Source organism: Tachypleus tridentatus, chromosome 6, assembly GCF_004210375.1.
Source record: "Tachypleus tridentatus isolate NWPU-2018 chromosome 6, ASM421037v1, whole genome shotgun sequence".
In the NCBI taxonomy this organism is placed as follows: Eukaryota; Metazoa; Arthropoda; class Merostomata; order Xiphosura; family Limulidae; genus Tachypleus; species Tachypleus tridentatus.
In genome coordinates, this window is record NC_134830.1 from 147,165,234 (window position 1) to 147,191,829 (window position 26,596).

Genomic DNA, 26,596 nt, shown 5'->3' on the forward strand with positions numbered 1-26,596 from the left:
ATGTGGTTTTTAAAATGCATTTTAAAGAAAGACATTTATTTTATGAACTCACCTCTCTCTCAATAGGCAAATATGAAAGCACTATAGCCTACAAAACCATTAGCTATGATGTCAACTTCCAAATCCTAAAACACCATAACCTGTCTTGCATTATGAGGGCTGTTTTTATTAAAGAACCAAAAGCAATGGTCACATGCATATATCTTAAATGCAGAATATCACCATAATAAACTTACTTAAAAATATGCAGTGTAAAATGTACTAAAAAATTAATGTTTTATTTTAGAAGAACTTTGAACATTTTATAATTTCTGCTAGTATACATCTACATGTGTAATGGATATGTTAAGCTGTACCCGTAATTTTAGACTTGAATAAATTCCAAGATTTCAAAAAAAATTGACATATATCTTATGGTTCAAATGTTAACCATTTTTAACACATCAACTTGCATAGACATAAGTCACCTTTTGATCAATGAAGTAACAATGAGCGGTCTACTGGATGTTACAAACATATTCAATTGTATTTTTCCTTAGTCTGTTAATAACAGTTTATACCCTTTCAATCACCATTGTAGGAAGACTCTGATAGAAGATTTCTTTTAAAAGCCAGCCTTAACAGCCTCTAAAAAATTATGATTAATATTTGTTCACGTTCAGGGTCTTGCACATTAAAAAATGTTATTACTATATCTCCATACTAATAGCACACAAAAGTCCTCTCACGCATAACATAACCATTCTAATTTGCATATTTCAATAAAAGTAAGGTTCTATAAATATGGAGGATCTAATTACGTTCAAAAATTTATATATTTTTGCATCACTCTCACAGCATCTTTCCAACCTTCTTACACAACATAACAATGAAAACTTAGCAGTGTCTGTTTGGATTATGGAAATAGAATTAAATTTTGTAATTTTGTTTAACAATATAAAATCTCTATCAAATGTGTGTTTTTTTTGTCCAGTACCTTACTTTAAGAGTATGTTAATACATTTTAATAGAAGTAATTGAATATTATACCGTAAACCTGTTGTCTCACAAATACAGAGCTCTTATTTAGTTCTTGAAAAACCATATACGCTGCCGCATCAGCAATACAAACGAAACCTACAGTAACAGATTAAAAAATGTTATATGCCAATACCTTATAAAGTTGCCATTTTCAAAACTGAGATACACTAGGAAGTATCTTTATATTATAACTTTGTATTTCTTCTTTAGGTAAAAGTATAATCTACAGCATATCAAACAAAGTTAAATAACATGTCAATTGTGGACGTTTGCTAAATAAATCACAATCTTGTTACATGGAAGTTTTAATTTTGTGCGTGTTTTACCTTCGATTGTTTTTTAAACTTTATAACAGATGCCAATATACCGTGAAGTAAATAAATGATTAGATATTGAAAACCGTAATAAAGACGTGTTGGCCTGGCATGGCCAAGCGCGTAAGGCGTGCGACTCATAATTCGCGGGTTCGCGCCCGCGTCGCGCCAAACATGCTTACCCTCCCAGCCGTGGGGGCGTTATAATTTACGGTCAATCCCACTATTCGTTGGTAAAAGAGTAGCCCAAGAGTTGGCGGTGGGTGGTGATAACTAGCTGCCTCTCCCTTACACTACTAAATTAGGGACGGCTCGGTGCAGTACTAACAACCTATTCACTTAAAATACCTGTTGAAGAATCCGCAAGCGATTGCGATCCTATGTTCCTTGATGGAATCTAGGAATCTTGATAACTATCTAACTAATAAAGACGTGTGTGTGCTTTCTTATAGCAGAGCCACATCGGGCTATCTGCTGTGTCCACTAAAGGGAATCGAACCCCTGATTTTTGCGTTGTAAATGCGTAGACTTACCGCTGTACTAGCGGTGGTGGGGACACAAACGCAGTAATAGGTATGAAAAGAACCCACTAATATAATGTTTTGTTTTGTTTTGAATTTCGCACAAAGCTACACGAGGGCTATCTGCGCTAGCCGTCCCTAATTTAGCAGTGTAAAACTAGAGGGAAGGCAGCTAGTCATCACCACCCACCGCCAACTCTTTATCAACGAATAGTGGGATTGACCGTCCCAGTATAACGCCCTCACGGCTGGGAGGGCGAGCATGTTTAGTGCGACAGGGATGCGAACCCGCGACCCTCAGATTACGTGTCGTACACCTTAACACGCTTGGCCATGCCGAGCCGAGCCGACCCACTAATATAAACTACATTAAAATATACACTCAAAATATTTACATAAAATTTTAAAGAGCATAAAAGTAGAGAAGTTAACCTAGGTGGTTTTAAATTTGTTTTAAATTAAAAATTATATGCAACACTGAATATGATTGTATGAGAGTAAAGGCAAAATCTGGACTTTAAAAAGAACGATAATAAATAACATTTCCTTTACGCAGTTTAATTAGCGCAGAAGTTAATTAACATTTGAGAAGTAAATGACATATTGTTTTATGGAAAACACCGATGGATATTCGCTACAACCATCAGTTTTGCAGATCCATGTTTATACTGTTTGCTTCTTTGAAGAAAACATTTAATTAAAACTGTAACAACGTTTTCCCTAAGACTTCAGGATGTAAAAATAAATAAAAATGTAAGATAATAACAACAAAAGAAAATTTCAAGCAAAATCAAAATAACAGAACGATTAGTATATGTTACAAACTAAAATCAATAATGTAATATCTAAACGATGATACATTTTACAATTTATCTCGGATGAGACCTCCAATTTATTACGTTATGATCTTCAATTTCAAACAGCCCGAAGTGAGTTAAATTATAATTTTGATTTATAAATTAATAAAATGTCGATATGAATCAAATTTATGATATTTGCCAAAAAGATTCATACACATAGTTTTATTTCTTAATACAAATATATTTTAATATACAAATAATAATACAATTTATAATAATGGTTGTTACAAATAATTTGAGTTGGATTTAAGTTTTGCAAACTTACAAACAATATTGAATCTTTATCTGATCTGGAACAGTATGTTTTATCGACGAATCACGATGAGCGAATTAGTTTAGAGATGATATCAGTATAGTTCATTCAACAGTAACTAGCTAGCTCTTTCTTCTTCTCGCCCCCCGCTAGTACAGCGGTATGTCTCCGGATTTACAACGCTTAAATCAGGGATTCGAGACCCCTCGGTGGGCTCAGCAGATAGCCCGATGTGGCTTTGCTCTAAGAACACACAAACTCTCTTCTCTCACGCCATTTACAAGCTGACTTTTCACCGACGAATATATTAAATGTCCTTGTAGAAATACTAACGTAAGAAATTAATTATCTGAAAATAAATGGTTTATAGTGTTCCAAATTAACAAACGTTTCTGGTCAAATATCTATAGTTTTCCGAAGGATAAGCGTTAATCACAGTTATAGGTACCGATATTTATAGCATACTAACTGTAGCAAACCAACAATATGAAGCTACTTTTCCGCATTGCGTTGGTTACCTTTATATGCTTAATAGGAGAGTTTTAAGAAATTTTAATTGACAACAATACCGGCAATCACAAGTATTTTACATACACACATAGTACACTGTTGATTCTTACACTCGCGAATCTTCTACAAATTTATAGAATAGAATGGAATTTCGCAATACATATTTAACAAATATAAATTACATGCATTTCTAAATATATATTAAACTGAAACAAATATAGACATATTAAAATAAATATGAGAGTGAATTAAATACAGCTATAGCAAACAATCTACTGATAAGCCGTAAGCACGATTATAATGTTCTGTAATGGCCATATCGTCTGCTCTTTCTTGTAAAATGTATCTTACAGGTTCTGCATTTCTGTGAAGTTTCCGACCAGTCTTTCCAATATCATCCCACTCACAACTGTGGTGATTTGTTCTGAACCAGCAAAAGTGCTAGCATTTGATGGCCAAAATAAAACATTCGGCTCATATAATCAGATTTGGAAATATGGGTTAATAGACACCTTCATATTTGTCATCCTATAATTTGTGATTAATTCTTTCGACTTATGGAACAAACAATTTTTGTTAGTAACTGTTACAGTGTCAAAGGCACCAAAGTACTTTTCAATTACACTAAGTGTCTCACGAAGAGACAGCCTAACATTTATAATATCGTTGGTTGATATCTTAGATAAATTAATATAAATATTTTTGAAATTTATACCACTTCATTGTTAAAGAGCTGTAAACTGTAGATACGGTATTAGCAACATTACGAGAACTGCTAATTACTGTTGTTCATTGCCCTAAACAAATACATGATACCAGCAACATGCTGTTAAATACAATGGTTCATAAGTGCAGATCAAAGTCGTAAATCCGTTATCTGTATATATACCCTCACTACATCTCAACCTTGTTCTATGGTATCCTGCATTAATGCCACCTCATCTTTTGAATTTCTATAAACTATTATACTTTTTTATCTCAGCATACCGTTGGGAAATTAATTTTGTTTATTTGTAGTTAAGCACAAAGTTACACAACAGGCTATCTGTGCTGTGTTAAACACGAGTATCGAAACCCGGTTTTAAGCATTATAAGTCTGCAAACTTACCGCTGTGCCACTTGAAACAGGGAAATTTTGACTACGTGTACAAAAGGGTTGTACTGCAATTACTGTCTAAGACAAGTTGGCCTGAAGGGTAAATTCCTCTCTTGCTTTACACATAAGTTATGATAAGATTAAACGAGCACTTCTCAACACTGAGAATCACAAATCACATAAAACAAGCAAAGAACCACGAAGTTTAGCTTTAAAGTAAAATAACTGGAAACTACAGGTATGATATGTGTTAAGGATACAAATTGATTTTTTTTTTTCAAAGCAATATGTATTTCTTTTCAAACAACTAACACATAACTGAATATTGCCGTTTCATATTAAGTCACTAATAGAACACATAAAAGAAATGAGAAGCAACTCTGCCCGTTATGAATGTATGGCAATGGAGATTGTTGACATGTAAACTTAAAGATCAGAAACTTGAAGAACTGGACAGAGAAAGAGATTAATTTAGTTATTTCGACAATACGGAAACCGAGAAGTTTGATAAGGAAAAAATTCGTATTGAAACACTTTATAGTCTAATTGATTTACAATACATAGCTATTACACATCGCTAACAAGCACCTTTCACATGAAATATGCAATCTAACCCACTAATGTACAGGTAACAAACCTGTATTTGTTGTTTGGTACACGCAGAAATGCTTAAATTCTGAAGTTAAATGCTTTTATTTCCACGTAGCACTTAAAATAAACAATAGCTCTTCATGATAGCATATCCATCTGTAAATTACCAAAATATATTTCACAAAACTCTTTTTATTTTGCAATATAGATCTATTTAAGCAAGAAATTCTAAAGAAACATTTTTCCATCGTTTTTTTAAATAATATGTGCAATAGAGTATTAAATAGAATTTTCGGGTATGCCCTAAAATAAAACTCTGAATGTTTCTCATAAAATCAAATAAATTTACATTAATAACATAAAATATTTTTCCAGATAAATTCCTGGAAATAAATTATAATTTTATCAAATTATAAGATTTCATTTAAAAATAACATTGTCGAAACATTCTCTTTTCCATGAAGATGGCGTAAACCAAAATAAGAGTTATAAAAATATACTTTATTTTTGTTTCCTGGAGCTTAAGTCATTTTCACTTAGAAAACGAGTTCTTTACTCCAGAATTTATTGCGTTAGATAAAAACTAAAACATTACAATTGTTCGTTAATTTAAATGACATGTGCTATTCTTAAATACGTTGAAGAAATACTCAGAATGTATGAATGTTGCTCTTTGTGCGCATGTACTGTTCTATCCCGTATTACAGTTAACTATTTTTCTAAGCCCCATTTACAAGTTTTTATAAAGAAATTATTGCCAAATATGCTTGTGGTACATCAACATTAGTTACATCATTTCTATCCTTCAATTATCTAGATTGCGTAACCTTTAAAACTCGTGTTCAGTATTATTATACGTTTACTATAGCCGTATTATCCTTTTGAAGTGGCGACTGTATTATTGTCTTGTATACAGCAATGTGCTTTTATTGAACTATTTTCTGTACTTTACGTACTTCAAGAATCGCGGATCTCTTCTTATGTTTTTTTTGTTTTTTTGTTGTTGTTTGTTGATTTTTATAGGGTCCTCGATTTTCACTTTTAACCGATAAACACCAATATAACAGCACGAATACAAAAATACAAAATTTGTGCCTTTTCAATAAGCACCGGAAACTGTTATTCAGTTTACATTAACATCCCCTTCCCCACTTTATTGTGCCTGCGAGACTTAACCTTTTCCATAAAGAATACGTTGCCTTGGAACATTACTGTAAACAAAAGTATGGCTACTTTTATGTACTGTAAATAATTCAAGTTTGTTTGTTTTTGTTGTTTTTTTGTCGGGAGTTTGAGCATAAAGCTGCACCTTGGGCTACCTGTGTCCTACTACAGGTATCGAAACCCGGTTTCTAGCGATATATAACGGAACATGATGGGAGTCAGCGTCCTCAATGCATGATTTGCAATGCCAAGTTGAGCAATTCTTGTCTAGCACCGGCAAAACTAAGAGAACACTCCCTAAAGCTGCATGGAGATGGAAAATACAAGAACGCAATGCTCGCTGAATTCAAGGTAAAGAGAGCCAAGTTCGATGAAAAGGCTATTTTGCCTGTTTTCTGGCTTTGTACCCATCGACAAATTGATCCTCACAGCATCGTACGAAGTTGCGTACTTGATCATAAAGCAGGGGGCAAACCACACACCATTGGTGAAGCACTCGTAAAACCAGCTGCGTTGAAAATGGCGAATATCATGCTGGAAAAAGCTGCTGAAAATAAGTTATCCCAAATTCCTCTTTCAAATGACACCAGCAGAAGCAGAATAGATGACATGAGTGATGACATCTTGGCTCAAGTAGTTGAAGATCTGATTTCAAGCCCAGCAAAATTCAGCCTTCAACTCGACGAGACCACCGACGTTTCCAATTTAAGCCAGCTTGTTGTATTTGTGCACTATGTGAAGAAAGACGAGGTAGAAGAAGATCTTTTATTTTGTAAGCCTCTTACAACAACAACTAAGGCAGCCGATGTGAAGAAACTTGTGAATGACTTCTTCAGAGACAACGATCTTTCGTGGGATATGGTTTCTGCAGTTTGTTCAGAGGGAGTTCCAGTCATGTTGGGACGAAATTCTGGTTTTGGTGCGCTGGTGAAAGCCGATGCACCACACTGTGTTCTGCACAGGCATACGTTGACAACAAAAACCTTATCTTCAAAACTGGCAGAAGTATTAAAAATTGTAGTGGAATGTGTGAACTTTGTGCGAAATAGTGCTCTGAAGCACCGCATCTTCAAAGAGCTGTGTAATGAAATGGGCTCTGAAATTGTGGTATTTCTGTTTCATTCTAACGTTCGGTGGTTATCCCGGGGAAAGGTGCTGAATCGTGTTTTTGCCATGAGTGTGGAATTAGCTCTGTTTTTGCGAGAGCACCAGCGTTGTCATGCAGATTGCTTCGAAAAATGTGAGTTCATTCTCATTTTGGCGTACATGTCCGATATCTTCAATGCTCTCAAACATCATCGAAGCGGAAAAAAACCTGAAGGCTTTTCAAAAGAAGCTACCATTATGGAAACAACGAACAGAGAATGATACCTTCGCAAACTTTCCCCTGCTGGACGACTGTGTAAGTAAGATCGAAGATGTGTCTGAAATTGGAGACATTTCTATACCCGGAAAACTGAAGCAAGCAATTGCCATGCACTTAGATGAGCTCGCAAAGCCTCTCGACGGATACTTTCCCACCAGAGAGTCATATCCAGCATGGGTGAGACAGCCGTTCACGTTAAGTGTTGCAATAGCAGATGTCAATGATGAATATCTCGACGAAATCATTGAACTTCAGCAGAGACAGGTTTAACAGCAACGTTTCAGAACAACAACGCTCTTAACGTTTTGGTGTCACCAAATCGTAGCGTACCCTCTTATTACAAAGAAAGCCCTTTGTAATGCCGTTTGTTACAACGTATCTTTGCGAGTAATCCTTTTCGAGGATGGTAGACATAAAAACGAAGAAAAGAAACAGACTTTGTTGCAAAAATGATATGAGAGTGGCACTTGCCAAGGTGAAGCCGCGCATTTCTGAACTTGTCTTTGAAAGGCAACAGCAAAAGTCATTGATTTGCAGTAAATATTCATTATGTTTTTGTTTTTGTGTGAAATTCATGTTTTGTTGGTTTTGTTATTTGAACACAGTGATATTGTGTGCAACTGATGCATGGTTCATTTTGTGCACTAATAAAATATGTACTTATATTTTGAATATGAAAAATCATATTTTATTTTTCCAATTACAAAGGGTTCAATGAATGCAAGTACGAAACTTCCGGGGGTTCAGTACCTCCAACAAGGTTAAGAACCACTGTATTAGACACATCATGAAAACAGCATACGACATTTAATCAAAACAGAATTTTGAGAGTGATAAATAGATATGAAAAATTTGTTACGTAACTTGTACGAGTCGTACCACGCTTTAGTAATAATTGTTTCCGTCATCCAAATGGCAGATTTCTAGTTATGTTTGATATTGTTGCTAGTAGATTCTGGATTTTTCTGTCATCTGTTATAAAGAAATGCAGTTACGTTCCTTCGTTTGTTTGTTTTGGAATTTCGCACAAAGCTACTCGAGGGCTATCTCTGCTAGCCGTCCCTAATTTAGCAGTGTAAGACTAGGTGGAAGGCAGCTAGTCATCACCACCCACCGCCAACTCTTGGGCTACTCTTTTACCAACGAATAGTGGGATTGACCGTCACATTATACACTCCCACGGCTGGGAGGGCGAGCATGTTTAGCGCGACGCGGGCGCGAACCCGCGACCCTCGGATTACGAGTCGCACGCCTTACGCGCTCGGCCATGCCAGGCCTACGTTCCTTCAGAAAATAGGTTAGTTAGTGAAAAAAAAAGAAAATTTAACCGATGTGTGAACAGTTAGCGTCAACGGGTGATTCATACAGCGTGTTTTACAGTTGTATTTTAATAACAGAGAAATGAAATATAATTAGGTTCGAAAGTAACTGAACGAACCTGTGTGGACTTCCGACGAAAAGAAAACGAGGGACAGGTATTGAAAGCTTTGGATACAACGCTGATAACCAACAAAAAGTTGAGTGAAGTTAGGCTTCGTAGATGTTAGTTTAGCTGTAACAGGCGATATTTCCAGGTGAATTTCCCAGTTTAACAGAAACAAGGAGAATATCTTGTCAAAGGGTGTTCTAAAGTAATTAAACCCACCTGTTCATGATGATGAGAAACCCACTTGAAGTAAAAATGTATTCTAAAGACGGCTAGTATGGGTATTAAACTTTAATTAAAATAAAGTACAGAACAACGTTTCGACCTTCTTAGGTCATCTTCAGGTTAACAAAGAATATTTCAATACCAATACCAGCCGTCTTGTGAATACATATAACAACCCACCTGTGTGGACTTTGACAAAAATGAAACAGTAATTTAAAGTTCTAGATGTAACTATGATAACCAACGGGACAACGTAACTGAATTTATTGCAGATTGAATAGTGCAAAACAGAGTAGAGAAACATTATTTGAATCTAATATTATCAATTAGATTCTAAAGTAATTGAATCAGCCTATGTGAGCTTTTCTTTCTTCTGACAAGAAAAACTAATTATTTAGAGTTTTAGATCCAACTGTGATATCCTGTGCTGTAAAGATATTTTTTTAGATATGCTTGACTTGTTTTCAATATATAATTTAAAAATAAGCAGATTATTTGCTATCAGTTTAATGTTCGAATTTTTCGCCAAGTTACAGACCTCCGGATTACATGTCGCGGGCTCGAATCCCCGTCGCACCAAATATGCTCAATCTTTCAACCATGGGGTGTTATAATATTACGGTTAATCCCAGTATTCGTTGGTAAAAGAGTAGCCCAACAGTTGGCGATGAGTGGTGATGACTAGCTTCCTCCCCTCTAGTTTTACACTGCTAATGTAGAGACGGCTAGCGCAGATATCCCTCGTGTAGCTTTGCGCGATATTAAAAGAAAACAAAATTTCAAGTGTTGCGGCTATTGAAGCTTCCTCCAGCACATTCAATTTTTTTTTGTTGTTGTTTGGGACGTGTATCTTGAAAATGCCACGTAAGGTTGACTAAACGCCGTCTTCTTTCTTCTCGTGTTTCTTCCATTTGAATATTTATTAATTAACGTTTACTCACTACTTAAAACTTTTTTAAACATAGCTTTTCAACTTTCACAGGGGCATATGGTTTAGCAATCTGTATGCTAAGAAATGATGAACTACCAATTTGACCTACATGCTACAATCAACGGTATTTTCATAAATATTATCATTTGTTTTTAAATACTCGTTTAAAATCTAATTTAACTTACTTGAGGATTTATTTCAAACATATGATACATATAACAACATGTAACACAAATTTTGTTCCTGGATAGTATGTGTTATTTCTTAATTGCTTATGTTGTAAAAGTACAAAAAATGGCCATTATTCCCTTCAAACTTTGCTTTTGTGACCTGGATAATGAAATTTAGAAATTAACCTATTTTCTATGTAAAAACAGGCAAATTTGCACATTTTCATTTACATAAGGTCTGAATAAAACGACATATTAATCAAGATTTACATGTATTTATACTAAAGTTATACAGAAATGAACAAAAAATGTTTAGAAATGAGTAGTTTTCGAGATTTGCGACTGTAATATAAACCACTTTAACGTATCAGGCTCCAAATATAGTCTCCCATCATGTTTTCGTTACACGCTCCTTGGTAGCGGCGTTCAAAGTCCAGTATACCTTGGTGGAAGCGCTCACCTTGTTCCTCTGAGTATGTTCCCATGATCTCCTTAAATTTATCAAGAATAGCATCAAGGATATGGACTTTCAGGGACATCCTGCAGCCCATTTTGCCATAGTTCTTCACCAGAGTCTCAACTAGGTCCACATAATTTTCGGCCTTGTGATTGCTCAAGAAGCCCCGAACCACTGTAAAGCTTTTTACCTTTTTACTGAGCTTCTTGGGGAATTTTGTGCACTTCAGAATCTTCTTTATTTGTGGTACAACGAAGACACCAGCTTAGGGAAGAAGTCATGAAGGTACTTGAAGGCTGCAGACTTGTTATCAAGAGCTGTGATAAATTGTTTCATGAGACCCAATTTTATGTGCAATTGTGGGAACAACACCTTCTGGAGGTTCACTAGTGGCTCACACTTGACATAGGTAAAGCCTTCTTGGAGACCCATCAGAAATGCCACCACTCTGAAGAATCCGATAACCTCCCAGAAATACTCATCATACTTCAAAGCTTCTAGCAAGGTCTTAATGCTGTCGTATTCCTCTCTGAGGAATGCGTCTGGAGAATGCTTACAGCTTCTTGATACCATCTCTGATCAAATCAGATAGGTCTATGTGTTCACTTAAGCAGCTACAACTAAACTAAAGTGGTGAGCCTCTGTATATATATTACTATGGAAAGTTCTAGAAAATTCCAAAAGGTTCTTGAAAGTTCTCGTAAGTTCTACAACATTCTAGAAAGTTCTTAAATTCTTGTAAATTCGAGAAAATTCTCAATCAGCTACACATCACTGAATCTACCTGGAATGTTCTGGAAAATGGGTAAATTTGAAAATTTCATTACCCAGGTTACAAAAGTAAAGTTTGAAGAATGGATTTTTTGTTCCATTTACTTTAGGCAAAAGCAATTTGGAAATAACACTTACTGCCCAGGAACAAGAAAAAGTAAATATAAGTTTTGTAACTTATAAACTTATTTCAACAAAGTAAGATAACTTAATGTATTGATTAACTTGGTGGGTTTTTTAACGAAAATTACGGGAAGGTAGAATTGGACACTATATATAATAATATCAGGTCAGTTTTGTGATGGATTTTGTAATTCAACTAAAACGAATGGAAGATGGCATGTATTATAAAACATGAGTAACTTTATTTAGTAAAACTTTCGCTATTAATAGTTTCAAATAAATTTTAAAGTTAAAATTTATCTTGCATTTTGATGAATATTTTTCTTGCTACCTCCAACAGTTTAACTATTCCTATTAGTTTTCGTTACAGTGTGACATAAAGACAGAAACTTCTTGTTATTTACAAAAATTATCCAGAATAACTACTGTGATTCACTTGTAAGTGTAAATGATTTTGTTCTGTTTTTCAAACAGACTTTAAGACAAACCCTTCTATGTATAACTATGTAGCAAAGTTGTGATCCTCAATCCTACTTTTTTCAATCAGACAATTTATCCAGCACTCATCAAAAGTACGGAATCTGTACATCACCCATTTCTCACAGATCCTCCTTTGGATTTTCATTGTATTTCTGATGTTTCATGAAAACGCGGGAGGATTAACATGATTATGCAAAATTTGTAATTTTGTCATTTTCTCTCCATTTCTTTACCCTCCTAATCTGTGCTTTCTACCTTACATAGTTTTTGGTTAATCTTCCCCTTTTATAGTACTTTACTTTTCTCTTTTACTTCAATACTTATTTTTCTGGATATTCGCACTTCAGTTATTTTCTTTTACATACCCCCTCCAAGTTATTCAGTGACAAGTCTGTAGGCTTATGACGCTAAAAATCGAATTTTGATACCGCTGTGGGCAGAGGTCCGATAATCCAGTGTATTATTTAGTGATTAACAGCAACATAACCCAATAAAAAATAACTTGAATATTATATCAACAGGGTAATGCAAAACTGGAGCCAAACACATGTAAGAATATCTTGTTTGTTGTCTGTTGTACGTGTCGGAGATGAAGTAGGCTCTCTGTGATTCTATGTGACTGTCTTGCTGTTCCCGATTTTGAGCTGATAAAGTAGCAGGAAATTAGATAGACAGCAGCACTCACCGTCAACTCTTAGGTTTCTCTTGTTTTATTCAAAGAGTCGGGCGACTTGACTGTCATTCTTATAGTGCATCTACCGTTCAAAAATTGAAAAGCGTTTTTGTAGCAACAGGATGCAAATCTTAAATTACTATATTTAGTCCACGAAAGTTAACCACTAGGTCACAACTTATCCTATAGATTAAGTTAGATTTAAGTTTCTCAAATAAACTAATAATTAACTTTTAACAAGTGACATCTGACTTACCTAGAAAGCATTTGCTATACCACTCTCAGCCAAGTAAATGACCAGAGGAATAGCAGCTAGACAGCAGCACGCGCTGCCTACATGGCTTCTCTTAGTAAAATGGCGAAAATGACTTCTCAATTCTAACGCCCAACGAAAAAAATAGCTGAATGTATTCAGCAGCGTATCCCGTCTCAAGTACAAAACTAATCACATGAACAACTCGTTATATTACCACTAAGACACGTACAATCCGAAATCATTATATAATGTGAAATGTTTTGGCCCTTTATATTATAATGGATACACCGTTATACGTTTATTTTAATACCTACACATGTTCCAGTATCTTACATTTGAAACATAGTAATGTGTAGTTAACATATATATTAAAATTAAAATATTCAGCTATTTGAAATCTTAACACCAAGTATACGAAATATAATAAATCAGAGGTTCGTCCGAAATAAATTATAATGCTTAACAATATATATATATATAGTAACGGATGTACCGTTATACGATTTAATGCCTATGCTTGTTTCAGTATAGTTTTCTTTTTTTGTATGTGACGTATATTCTTGGTTGTGTATTGCGCAAGTCCAACATGTTCTCGAAATTTGTAGAAGATTCTTGAGAACAAGAATAATTAATATTTGTTTTAAGAAAACGCTGGCATTTTTTTTTAACTTTGTTAAACGTACGAAAATCTCGCAAGCCACCAAAAGACGTCAAAAGAGAATATTGTTTGTCAGCAACAGTCAGTACACTATAACCTTGGGAAGCTATCATTGTAACTAACACTTATTAATTGGAAAAGTACAGAATTTGACAAGAAATGTTTATAGATTTCGAATATTACGAACCGTATGCCATCAATAAATTAACTTTGGACGTTAGTATTTCTATAAGGACATTAGACATCTTTCTCCGTAAAAAATCAGCTTGTAAAAGTGTGAGGCCAGCCATGAAAAACAGTGCAAGCTTAAGCGACGTATAACAATATCAATTTAGAATTAATTTGCTCATTGTGGACCGCCGATAAAATATTTAGTTCTAGACTGGATATAAGACTCATTATTGTCTGTAAGTTTGAGAAACTGTCGTGTTAAAACATGATTTCTAATAATCGTTATTATAAATTGTATTGTTTGTATATCAAAATTTATTTATGTTAAGAAGCAAAATAGTGTGTATCAATCTTGTTGGCAAATATCATAAATTTCATACATATCAAAATTCAATTTACTTTTAAAATTTCCGGCTGTTTGAATTCGTAATACACAACAACGTAGTGGAACAGCGGTGTATGTGCGGAGTTACAACGCTAGAATCCGGTTTTTCGATACACGGTATGGGAAGAGCACGGATAGCCTATTTTGTAGCTTTGTGCTTAACTTCAAAACAATAATATAATAATAATAAATGGGAGACTCGTCCAAAATAAATTATAATACGTGTATATATAATATTGTTACCAGAGCTGTAAGCAATACTGAAAAACAGCAACTTGCACTCAACAGTACAATTCTTGAAACATCTTAGACTAGTCAATAACTACAAAAGAGTAAAAATATCCTTATAGGGTTGTCTTACATTCACGAAGATAATAGCGGTAATGTACTCAGTATTGAAATAATGTCTGTGACGAATGACCTCTATACTCAGTGCCCAAAAAAATTTAGAGCTGAAGTAAATATTAAATTTGATTACTTTCACAAATATGATTCTCATCCAGCGAAATGTTTAAGTAGTTTTAAATCACAATAAATCTGTCGAACATTTTTCACTTTTCATGGCTTATTTTCAAATTCAACAGGCAGTTTTGAGTTTTATGTATTACAAATCAAAATCCTTTTTTAACTTTGGGGGAGGTAACACAGCATTGTTATCATTGCCACATACTTACAACTGGTTGCAATTTTGTCAAATAAGGTCCAGTCTTCTGAATGTTTAAATAGTCTGGTAAATCACTATGCATATACAGTTTTTATAGGACTACATGTTAATATCTTGTCTATTAAGAAATTACATAAAATGAAAATATACATCTCATTTGTGCAATGGAAAAAATAATTATGAAATAATAGTTGATTATTACAATCATATTAATCAGCCATTGATAATTTTGTATTTTTTTGTTATTCATTTTGATCTCTGCATATTGTAAAGTCTGATTTAGGTGTACTGGTTATCTTTGATATAAACGTTGTTTATTGCAATGAACTAGCATAACATTAACCAGATTTTAAGTTTACTTCTAAACAGTGTAAGAAGAAAAATTTTAAATGTCATATATACGATACATATTTTCTCAAACTTTTTACTGTGGAGATTATGAAAACATTTGAAAATATTGACTGTTGTTGTCGTGTAAAGACAAAGCTATATACTTAAGACTATGTTCATGCTTAATGTATCATAATACTCGATCGATTCTCGATGAAAGTAACGTTAAACTGACATATCACAAGCCAAGATGCAGATTATTAGAAAAGAAAAAACCCAGCAGTGTCCTAGGACCTAAATAATAATTCTAACCCAGATATATACAAATGAATTTTTGAATTTAATAATCTTATATGAATATAAAATGAAGATAGCTACAAATTTAGTCCTTTTTTCTCAGAATCATATATTTGATAGAAGATAACATTGCATTAAAAAAGCAAAGTTGATTTAAATAATTATTAAATGCTAGTTCCGTATAGTAATCTTCAGTAGTAAGATGTGCAGCAATTTAGTCGTTAATGGTTTCTTTACTAAACTGGACGAAATACTGTATATATACCAGTAAAAATTAACTTCAAAAAAGCCCATAATTCAGTTGTGAAAATTTAATAAAAAACCAGTAGAGCGTAAAGAATAGTTGTATCTGAAGAAATTGTTTTGTTTGATGTTGCTATACGTGATCAAAGAACACTAATGGCAAAAGAGGATAATTATTTCTAGCATTTGCGAAAACAATAATGCATAACCAAAATACATAATAATTTAGATCCAGATGCAGAGTTTTGTTTAATGTTTCAAAATGTATCATGCAACTCTTTAAACAGAGTAACTGTGATAAAATAGCACATTGGACAGAGATTATGTATGACAGAATCCTTCAAGTTTATCCATTACGTATTACAGACAAAAAATTGTAAAAATCTGTAACTAAAAAATTATGAATGTTCTTTTGATTATTTGCAGTAAAATATTACGCCTCTTATAATTTAACTTAAAATCATTCTTATAATAACTTCAGTTTGGCATAGTCGATAAATGCTGGTATTGGAGAGAAAGACATTTAGCATAATAACTTCAGAACTTACGAAATATATGAAGTGTTACATTTAGACACTTTTGCTTTAAATTCTTCATGAACTAACTACGAAAGTTGTGTTTAAAATTAATGTTTCGCCACGGTTATCAAATTTCAGTTTTATCTGATTTTAGTTCAACTTTATAGCAATTTAAAAAAATAAAAATAAAAGTTTTTTCTAAAATATGACAATGATAAAGAGGTGATAATGAACTGATTTCAAAGACTTCCACATTAGTTCCTAGGAATTATTCCGAGGAAAATGCCCAGACTTGTCAAGTAATTAGCATGCCAAACTGTGAAATCGATAGTCCATTATTTGCATCCCATTGATGCAAAACTGGTCTTCACACTTGGGGAAGAGGGTAGTTTAAAAAAGAGTACCAGCCAAATTCTACTATTCATATCAAAATCAAGGGCGGTCAGTCATGTTAATCTTTGTGTTGTTTTGTGTGAATATCATTAAAATTTTTAAAAATTTAGAACCGAACGAAAATTTGCTAACAAAACAATTATTCATCTAGCTGGTAATCCTCTTTTATAAATAGATTATTAGTGTTAGTGTGATCATGGTTTACGAAAGTGATTCAAAATATTATGCCAGTAAAACACATCTGTTCGATTCTCACACACATATATGAATATAATACACAATGCACTTGAGCTCATTTTCATACAATCTCTATTTCAGAGGTATGAATAATTTTTTCATAAATTGTTTTACTTAAATCTATTAAATGTTTATTTCATTGTCTCTACGCGAATTACATTATTACAGTTTTTATTTATTAATTTTTAATCGATTTTAATAATGTTCTTATCCAGAATTGTTACCTTTCTTCAGGTTTAATTCGTCCCCTAGGAAGACAACTAGTCAATATCACCAAGTCTAAACAGTGAGAGTTCACATTCATTTTTATAACACTACCACGTGTAGAAAAGCAAACCATGGAACTTCAACTAGATAATCTCGCACGTTTACTATTAAACGCACACAGATTTAAATCAATAAACAAAAGTATAAAAGCGGAGTTACACAACTACAGAAACAGTTTTAGTTAATTTATACACTGAGTGTTGAATTCGGTTTTCAATTCACGTCGATTGGTTTCTCAGTCAGTGCGATAAACGAACAGTAAGACAAAAAAAAATGCAGAAAACGACTGTTCATAGGGATAAAAATATATTGAAATATACGTATATCTATTACAGCATTTTGTTTGATTTTTTCCAAAGCTAAAATAGCGATTTAAACAATGAAAAAATAGCTAAAATAAAGCTTGTCGTAAACGATGCAAATCATAAATAAAAACCATACGAACCATCAATCTTATCAATACATCAGTGTACGACATTGATGCCACAACCCACCAAGTTTATAACATGTATGCTGTTTTTATACTGTATTACATAAGACAGGTTGGTTCTGAAAAAGCCTTCAATTTAACAGTTTTTTAATCAATCAGCGTCATTTCAATGTCAAAAGAATATAGTTTCAACTTACATTTCTCTTGCGAAGTTCAAAGATAGCATACCTTTATTTATTTCGTTTGACTGAAAGCTTTGTTTGTTTTGTTATTATGTACAAAGCTAAACAAAGGGCTATCTGAGTGTTGCCCACCACGAATATCAAAACCTACTGTGCCAATGGTGGGCTGAGTGAAAGCAAGGTTGAGCTTATATACATACACATCGTGGTTTCTATAAAGCAAAGACAAAGTATACTTTGAAATATTTTAAATTTCTTCGTATAAAATTCATAAATTACAAATACGTTTTGGTAATTTTTGTATTTTTAAACTGCTGTTTTATCTTAACGCATGCGTCAGACTACAGAGGGCAAAGTCTATCGGACACTCGCATCGGTCTCATCATATATTTCCATGGGTTTGCTTTTTCTACCACCTTCATTTCAGATTATAGTTAAGATTTAATTTAGTGACTGTAGATAGTTCCCCTTGTGTTTGTTCTCCGATTTATACCATATCTTGCCCCCCACTGGACCAAAACAGATCTAGTTTATCACTCTAACAGGAAAACTTTTCTGGTGGAAGCATGTCCCAAGACACTTTTTGACAAGTTAGTTTTACATAACATTTTGTCTCCCCTCCCTCTACATGTATTTTGTTTTTACCGCTTGTCAACTTATTTCTTTGTTTGTTTGTTTGTTTGAAGTTACGCACATAGATACCAATGAACTGTCTGTGCTCTGCCCACGTGAATTGAAACCAGGTTTCTAGCGTTGTAACCCTCTGACATACGCTGCGCACTCCTGCTTTTACATTATTTCTGTTTGAAACTTACCAAATTTTTAATGAGATACAACAAAGTCTGTTTTCACATTTACAACTTAGGTGCTAGAGTACTCTGGATTACCTCAGACAAATCTAACATTTAATAGTGCATTAGAAAATACGGTAGATTAGGTCTGTGATGGCAAACTATTCAGATAATCGAAATCCTTTTCTTTTTAGATACAGATATTAAAAATATTATGGTACCACTTTGAAAGGCAAGGTCACTGATTATCAGTAACACTTTGAGAGCCTTCTCGTGTTTGTAAAATTACTCTGGGAAGTTGACTACCTCAGTTGGAAAGTAAAGTTTCAAAAAGAAATACTTAATGAATATTAAACATGTTAAAACTAATGGAATATGTAAAATAATTTATTATTCTTAATCAAAAAATAGGAAGTTTAAGACAAAGAAAGTTGGGTGTTTCCTGCTGTAAAAACGATCCACTAACGAATTGCAGACTTGTAAATTGACACAGCACAAGACAAATAAACACTATATTGTGACACTATTTAGTGACAAATATACCAACAATACCGCCACAGAACACAACATAGTAGGTTATTGGTAATGATAATATTAAATAGACACTGTAACATAGCGTGTGAAGACTGGTTTGGTTTGTTTTAAATTTCGCGCATAGCTACACGAAGGCTATTTGCGCTAGCCGTCCCTAATTTAGTAGTGTAAGACTAGAGGGAAGGCAGCTAGTCATCACCACCCACCGCCAACTCTTGGGCTACTCTTTTACCAACGAATAGTGGAATTGACCGTCACAATCTAAAGCCCCCACGGCTGAAAGGGCGAGCATGTTTGGTGTGACGGGGATTCGAACCAGCAACTCTCAAATTGCGAGTCGAATGTGAAGACTGAATTGAAACAGAAACAGAAATTATGTATGGATAACAAAAACTTTTGTCCTCTTTTTGCATATCTCAAACTCAAAAATATAAAAAAAAACGCCAATTCTCAGGTTATTATAAAAGCACTGAATACAGACTTCCAAAACCTTTTTTTTTTCGTAATGAATTGAAATCCAAGGTGGGGCTTTGAAACAGATGATGTAAGTGTCAAGTTCAGCATTAAATGTGGCACATGCACCTTAGTTTTTCCAAATAAACTACAAGATCTATACTTTAGAACTCGCCCTAATAAGCAACTTTAAAACGCCATACAGACGTATAACAGCTAACAACCTGATTTTCATTTGCTTGTTCTACAAAAATACTTCAAAAATACTTATAGAAGTAAATACGGTAATGCAAATAGTAAGACTTCTGCAAAAGCATGAAGATTTTTCTTTTGTTTTTGTTGAATTTCACGCATAGCTACTCAAGGGCTATCTACGCCTGTCGTCCTTAATTTTGAAAAGATAGTCTGCAGAAAAGGTAACTGGTTAACACCACCAACCACCAACTTTTTTTAAGGTAGTTACTCTTTACCAACAAAAAGAGGAGTTGACCGATACATTATTATTCCTCTCGGCTGAAAGGAAAACACGATTGGAGACGTGTTTGATCCTAGGTCCAGCAAATTGCTGGTCCCTCAAGCATGAAGAAGAAACAAAAATGAAAAATTTTAATGCTTTTTACTGCACTACTCGTAATCTGAGGATGGAAGGTTTGAATCCTCATCGCACCAAACATGCTCGCCCTTTCAGCCGTAGGGGCGTTATAAATATACGGTCAATCCCACTATTCGTTGGTAAAAAAGCAGCCCAAAGGTTAGCGGTGGGTGGTGGTGACTAGCTGTCTTCCCTCTAGTCTTACCCTGCTAAATTAGGAACGGGCAGTGCAGATAGCCATCGTATAGCTTTAATAAAATTATTTTTCTTATGGATGATAAACACTACCGAACGTTGAGTATGAGTACATTGTTGTACTATCTGAATCAACATTGTAGTGTACAGCTCGTTACATTAATCGGTTTCAGGATAATTTTGCTACATGGAAGCTTTCAACATGCTTATTGAATCGGGGATATCACATTCTTAGAGAAATCAGAATTTTGTATGTCCGTTCTTATAAAATAATTAAATTCCCAAGTCTAATTCTGATGCGTAAATATGCGAATACTGCAGCTAACACTACACGTGTATACAATAAATTAACATTGGTGAAACGATGATAAACATTTTATAACCAGTCATGAGAAATTTTAACCTTGCTATCTTCGGACTATCGGACCTTCGAAGTAATGGGTCCTCGGCCTAACGCACTGTTACCACTAAAGCATTACCTTCTCTTTTAAAAAATAATGAATATATAGACAAATGATAATGAGAGATAAGCATGAGGTACAATTACTATGATCTGTTTAAGCAAAAACATGGGCTCGAGTTTCACTAAAAAATGTCAAGGAACTTCTTATTCCCAGTTCTATAAATAAGGACAGTTTATTATATAGCTCTTGAAATTCTGTATAGTAAGTTGTTTTTTTTATTTTAAAGAAAGTGAAAAATTGAAGTTTGCATCAGAATACTGATTTGGGATAAGCTCTTTGTTTACATACACACACACATATATAAGTTAAAGGAATCATACACCTTATATACTTTAATAGCATTAGCCTACAGTTGCCTTCTTATAAATGCTCACCTTGTAATTGATCTTACAATACTGTAAAGCTTAAGAAATGCCTGTAGCCTAACATTTAAACAATTACTTCCCAACTTGAGATATCAATGTTATAAAAAATCCTACTTCAATATAAAACAATTAACCTGTATAAGTGTGTTGAGTTCATTTAACAGTAGAATGACCTACCTGTAACACTCAATTTGTAAATATTGCCAAACATGGCACACTAAATCAAAATTGTCTGAAAAACATTTACACCAGTATATCAATGTTCCTAATGATCAGTATTATCATGACATACATGTACTGTTCTACACAATAATATATTGACATATGTATAAGAAAAGAAGGTAAAAAAATGACTAATTTCAGATGAATAGGTTGCTTTGAAGTTGTATTATGAATATGTTTACATGGAAGTCTTTTCTATATATTTTTAAACATTTCATATCAGGTAATTTAGAACAAATACATGTAAAAGCATTTTAATGTAAAACTGGCAAAATATCTTAATAAAACCAAATATATGTAACAATATTATGTGTGTCATTGAAGATGAATCTAAAATCACACTGAGGCATAAGTACCAAAACCAAGTAATAAAAAAATCACATAATACAAACTTACCCATCATCCTTACTGAAGCTGGGATCGTATAATACTGTTTGACCTCCCTCTCATTTCTGAAAGCGTGTTACTTATTTTTCAGAACTTTGTTGTATAAAAGACATAAAGTCAATACAGATAATATTCCAAATTAAATACCTAAATGTATGATTATCTTTCTCCACATGATCTATTTCTCAACAGATTTACAAAATAAGTGTGTATGTTAGTAATAAGTGTACACGATCAATATTTAAACTGAAATCAAAGGTACTAAATAATAGTGTATACTTTGAATTAGAAATTATATATATATGAATTATAACTTAAATTATGTAGTGTTATTTAGCAACCCTTGATTTCACCTTAAGTTTTGATCATATAGTTATATTTATATTAATAACTTACATATACATGCAGAAAAGAAAGAAGTTTCTTACACCTTAGTGTAAGGCTTATAATTTAAGTTTGTTTTATATTTTGTTTACCTTACATTAAAAAGATCCTCAGACACTCAGAAATAATCAATAAAATTATCATACCATGCATATATATATATAATGCATTGATAATAATTACTTTTTTTTGCAAACTGATTTCACGAACAAGACACTTGGGAATTTTTGTTAAAAATGAAATTGTACAAATGTGCATATAAAACAAGACTTATATTTACTTATTAGAAGAATCAGAAATCAATTATATCAATTTTAAAACTAGGATGAAAATGCACTGTCAATATACTGTTTTAAATACCGAGGTAAGTCTGGTTTTAAATAATTTTATTTTCACAGGTTTCAGTACACAAAGTATATTATACCAGAATATGCATTATATATTTCTAAATATCTTACAATAAACACAAGTAATATCTATATTAACATAAATTATATTTGTAAAACAACATCTATCAGTTTTAAAATGATAATTCTGGCAAGATTATTGTGCCTTCATAATAGCATGTGTTTTTAACTAATATTTCTGTAAAATAATTTTGTACTGCAATTGTAAAATAGATATTAATCAAACAGATATATTTATTTAATCTTTATTCTGTTTCTTGTTTGTTTATGATAAATTAAGATACATGAAACACATACAAAAAGTAACATTTTAAGTAACTCTGTTGCAAAGTTCAATCAATATTATAATGAACTGTTGTTATAAATCTCGTAAAAGAAAAATCCATACCTATTTCTAAAAGATATTTATTCTCATGATATTATTAGTTGGCTGTCCTTAAACCTATACATTAATTAAAAATTATTGTTCTAACTATATGTTACATGTAACAGCATGTTTACATGATTAAATGTTCATTTATATTTTAAATGCATAAATTATATTTGTTAATGTTTAAAGTTTCATTTGTCATGCTCTTTTATAGGTATCAATGTATTCAATAAATGTTTTGTTCATTTCAACTTTCTAAATGCATGCATTTACTTAAATTTAAAACTAGTCACATGCTTATCAATTTTAACCTTTTATTAATCATTTATGCACCTTATTTGAATGGTCCTCTGTTAATCAGATTTACCTTTCACATAATTTATGGTTCAGTAACACAAAATGGAAAACTTTATTTAAAACTTTCTTTTTTCCTTTTGCTGATTCATAAGTGTTAATTTAACAACTTTATTTCATCAACACTGCAGTTTGCTAAATTTTTTGGATAATAAATCATTATAAAGTTCTATATTTTATTTGGATTTTAGAACTATTAATTCATAAGGTCAAGTAGTTATCATTATAAATCACCTGACTCTCAATTGTTTGCATGTAACTGGTGTTAACCAAATAAATAGTTTTTTATGTTCTGTATAAAACTAATAAGTCATTGTTATGCATTTAAAAGAAAAGCTCTTCCTATAATTTCCACAAAATAGCATACAACAATAAACAAACTGTCACTTATTAAAAACATATTATATTTATAATTATAACTTTATAACTGACATAATTTTGAAATATTAAAATATTAAATGTAAATCTACATTTGCACAATCTATTTAAAAGGCCAATACCTAAATTTCTGTAATCCAACAGCTACAATAAATTAAGTGTAAGAAGTTCAAACTTCAAAGTTCCAATTTATGATTTCCTAGTTTCATGTTTAAAAATATAAAATGTTTTTTTTGTGCCACCATTAAGCACTTAAGTAAAAGGACTTGGGGCTGTGTGTATTATTCATGTTACATTGAAATATAGCATTTAATCAAACATACGAAAATACAGTATTTAATTATCCTTTGAAAAAAAAGGTTTCTTTTAGTATTTCTAACTCTTGGTGGCTTTTAAAACTATCTCAAATTTCATCGAATGCACAGAAACATTAAGCAGAAAACTGTTCCCCTAAAAATGATACATCAGTATTAGCTACTAAAACAATCTCTCCACTGCAATGTAAACTGCCAGTTTTCAAGTATCTAAGCTCCAGAAATTTACAAAATATAATTGTACCAAACTACAGCCTAGGGCAACATGTGTTTGCACTAATCAGTATTCATTGGTTATTGCACAGAATATCCATGTGTCTAAAAAATGGACATGCAACATATACATCTAAATATTTGCTTTCTAGCCAATTCTTGTATTGTAAACGTTTAATTGTTTCTGGTTGTTACTTTTTTCGTAGTTTAGTTGTAGCAATAAAATTAAAAATATCTTTTATGTGCTTTAATATTTCTATATTACGCGTAAAACTAAAAAGCATGTTTATTAGTGCATGTATTACGTATAATGTCATTTAAAAATTCTAGTCGCAAGTACCTGTACAATAGAATTTTAAAATACTGATTTTGTTTTTATGATTTTACAAAAGCATAAGGTCATTTGCATTTTAATTCATGATCACTATCAAGTTCATTCTTCTCTATATCACTGTAACTGTATCAGATAGTACTGGATCAGTAGATTGGTTGGTTGATTTATTGTTTTATGGCACAAAGCAGCTAGGCTATCTGTAGACACGTTACGTAACCCTGCAGCTAAGACTGAAAGAGGTCGCACGCGAAAAGCCTCTTTTACTCTGTCAACTATCATATTGTTTAGCTTTTAATAAAGTTTTATACTTATAGATTCCTCTTTCGAACTCCTGCTTTAGATCGCTTTATCTTCTGCGCTAGGCATCCCATGTAAGATCAAACTGCTCTTAAAACAACCCCTGCCCCCAAGAAAAAAAAAACAACATTGTCGACACGAACACTTTTGCTGTTTTTTTATTTTTTGAACTTATCACAAGAGCATCTCCTGAAAAAGAAATATACACGATTTATTGTTTGCCACATGGTGATTTAAATAACAAACACTAAGATCAATAATAAATTAGCAACTCATAAAAGATTTAACATGCATATAATATTTCATAATTTTCTTTATCATATTATGGCACTGCATGCTTATAAAATAAAATTAGAAGCAGAATTTACTTATTATGTTTAATGTTCCTGTTGCAAAGGTACATATATCTTCTTAAATCAATGTCTTAGAAAGACTAGCAGGTATATTTAGCTTTATATATTTTAACGTTGTACTTAATATTTTGGAAAAATAAATTCAAACAATCCTTATATTCTCATGATGTGGGAAATTAAAAGCTATTTATATTTAAGTAATATTAATAAATTCAGTAATATACCTACACAATATTAAATATAACAAAGCATTGCAAAACTGACCAATCTTTTGACTGAGAAGCTAATATTATCAAATGATAGAATAAGATGGATCATAACCTTGGAAAAATTATACGTACACACTTATACCAACAACAAACAAACAACAATAAATCCTAAGATACAAGAAACTACAAAACCTCACACGGCCCTCGGTGGACTCAGCAGATAGCCCAATATGGCTATGCTATAAGAAAACAAACACACAACTTACACTGGTGCATACCTTATGTTCCCGACATCAGCGAAAAAATAACCAACATTTGGAAAAAAACCTGTAACAAAACACAGCATTCCAGTAAACACCAAATTTATTCAAAAACCAGGTACAAACTAAAGTCCACATTATGTAGAAACTACACTGACAAACATAACACTAACATAATTTCCAAAATACAGTGCAACTACTACCACGACTTCTACAGTTACGACAGAAAGTGTTTATACCCCTGCGTCCCGAATAGTTTTTTGCACTTAACTTAAAAAGTATCACGATTAGGCTAATAGACGTATAATATATTATAAATATTATACTAACACATATCTACATAAGTTTTTATGTAAATTAAACGACAAATATTTACTTCCAGCAATTTAGCGCCGTCTCCGTCATTATCTGCTTGGTCATCATGGCGAACAGGAAAAATTTACAAAACCGAATTATCGTAAAATACAAGTCTCGTGTGTCTCTTTCCGGTATTACTACACAACTTAATGTGCCGAAATCTACTGTTCAAAGCATAATTGCCAAGTTTAAGCTTCCAGGATCAACTGCTAACCCCCCTCGTTCCGGACGTCCCACCAAAATTCCAGAGAAAACCAAGAGGAAAGTTCTCAGAGAAGCTAGTAGAAACTCTCGTTTAACACATAATGGCATAAAGAAACTGGTAAAGGAAACTGGGATTGAAGTAAGCACCTCTACAGTTACGAATATGTTACGCTCTTC

General features: G+C 32.8%; 1 long non-coding RNA gene across 1 annotated transcript in view; it reads right to left on the reverse strand.

Moving 5' to 3' along the window:
• Positions 1-25,275, reverse strand: part of LOC143251495 (uncharacterized) — a 29,826-nt gene extending 4,551 nt beyond the window's left edge. Inside the window, exons 1-2 of the long non-coding RNA XR_013028599.1 lie at positions 25,048-25,275; positions 21,995-22,050 (exon numbers count right to left, since the gene is read on the reverse strand). This is a non-coding gene — a long non-coding RNA (uncharacterized LOC143251495). The remainder of the gene's footprint in view (positions 1-21,994; positions 22,051-25,047) is intronic.
• Between the last annotated feature and the right edge of the window lie 1,321 nt (positions 25,276-26,596).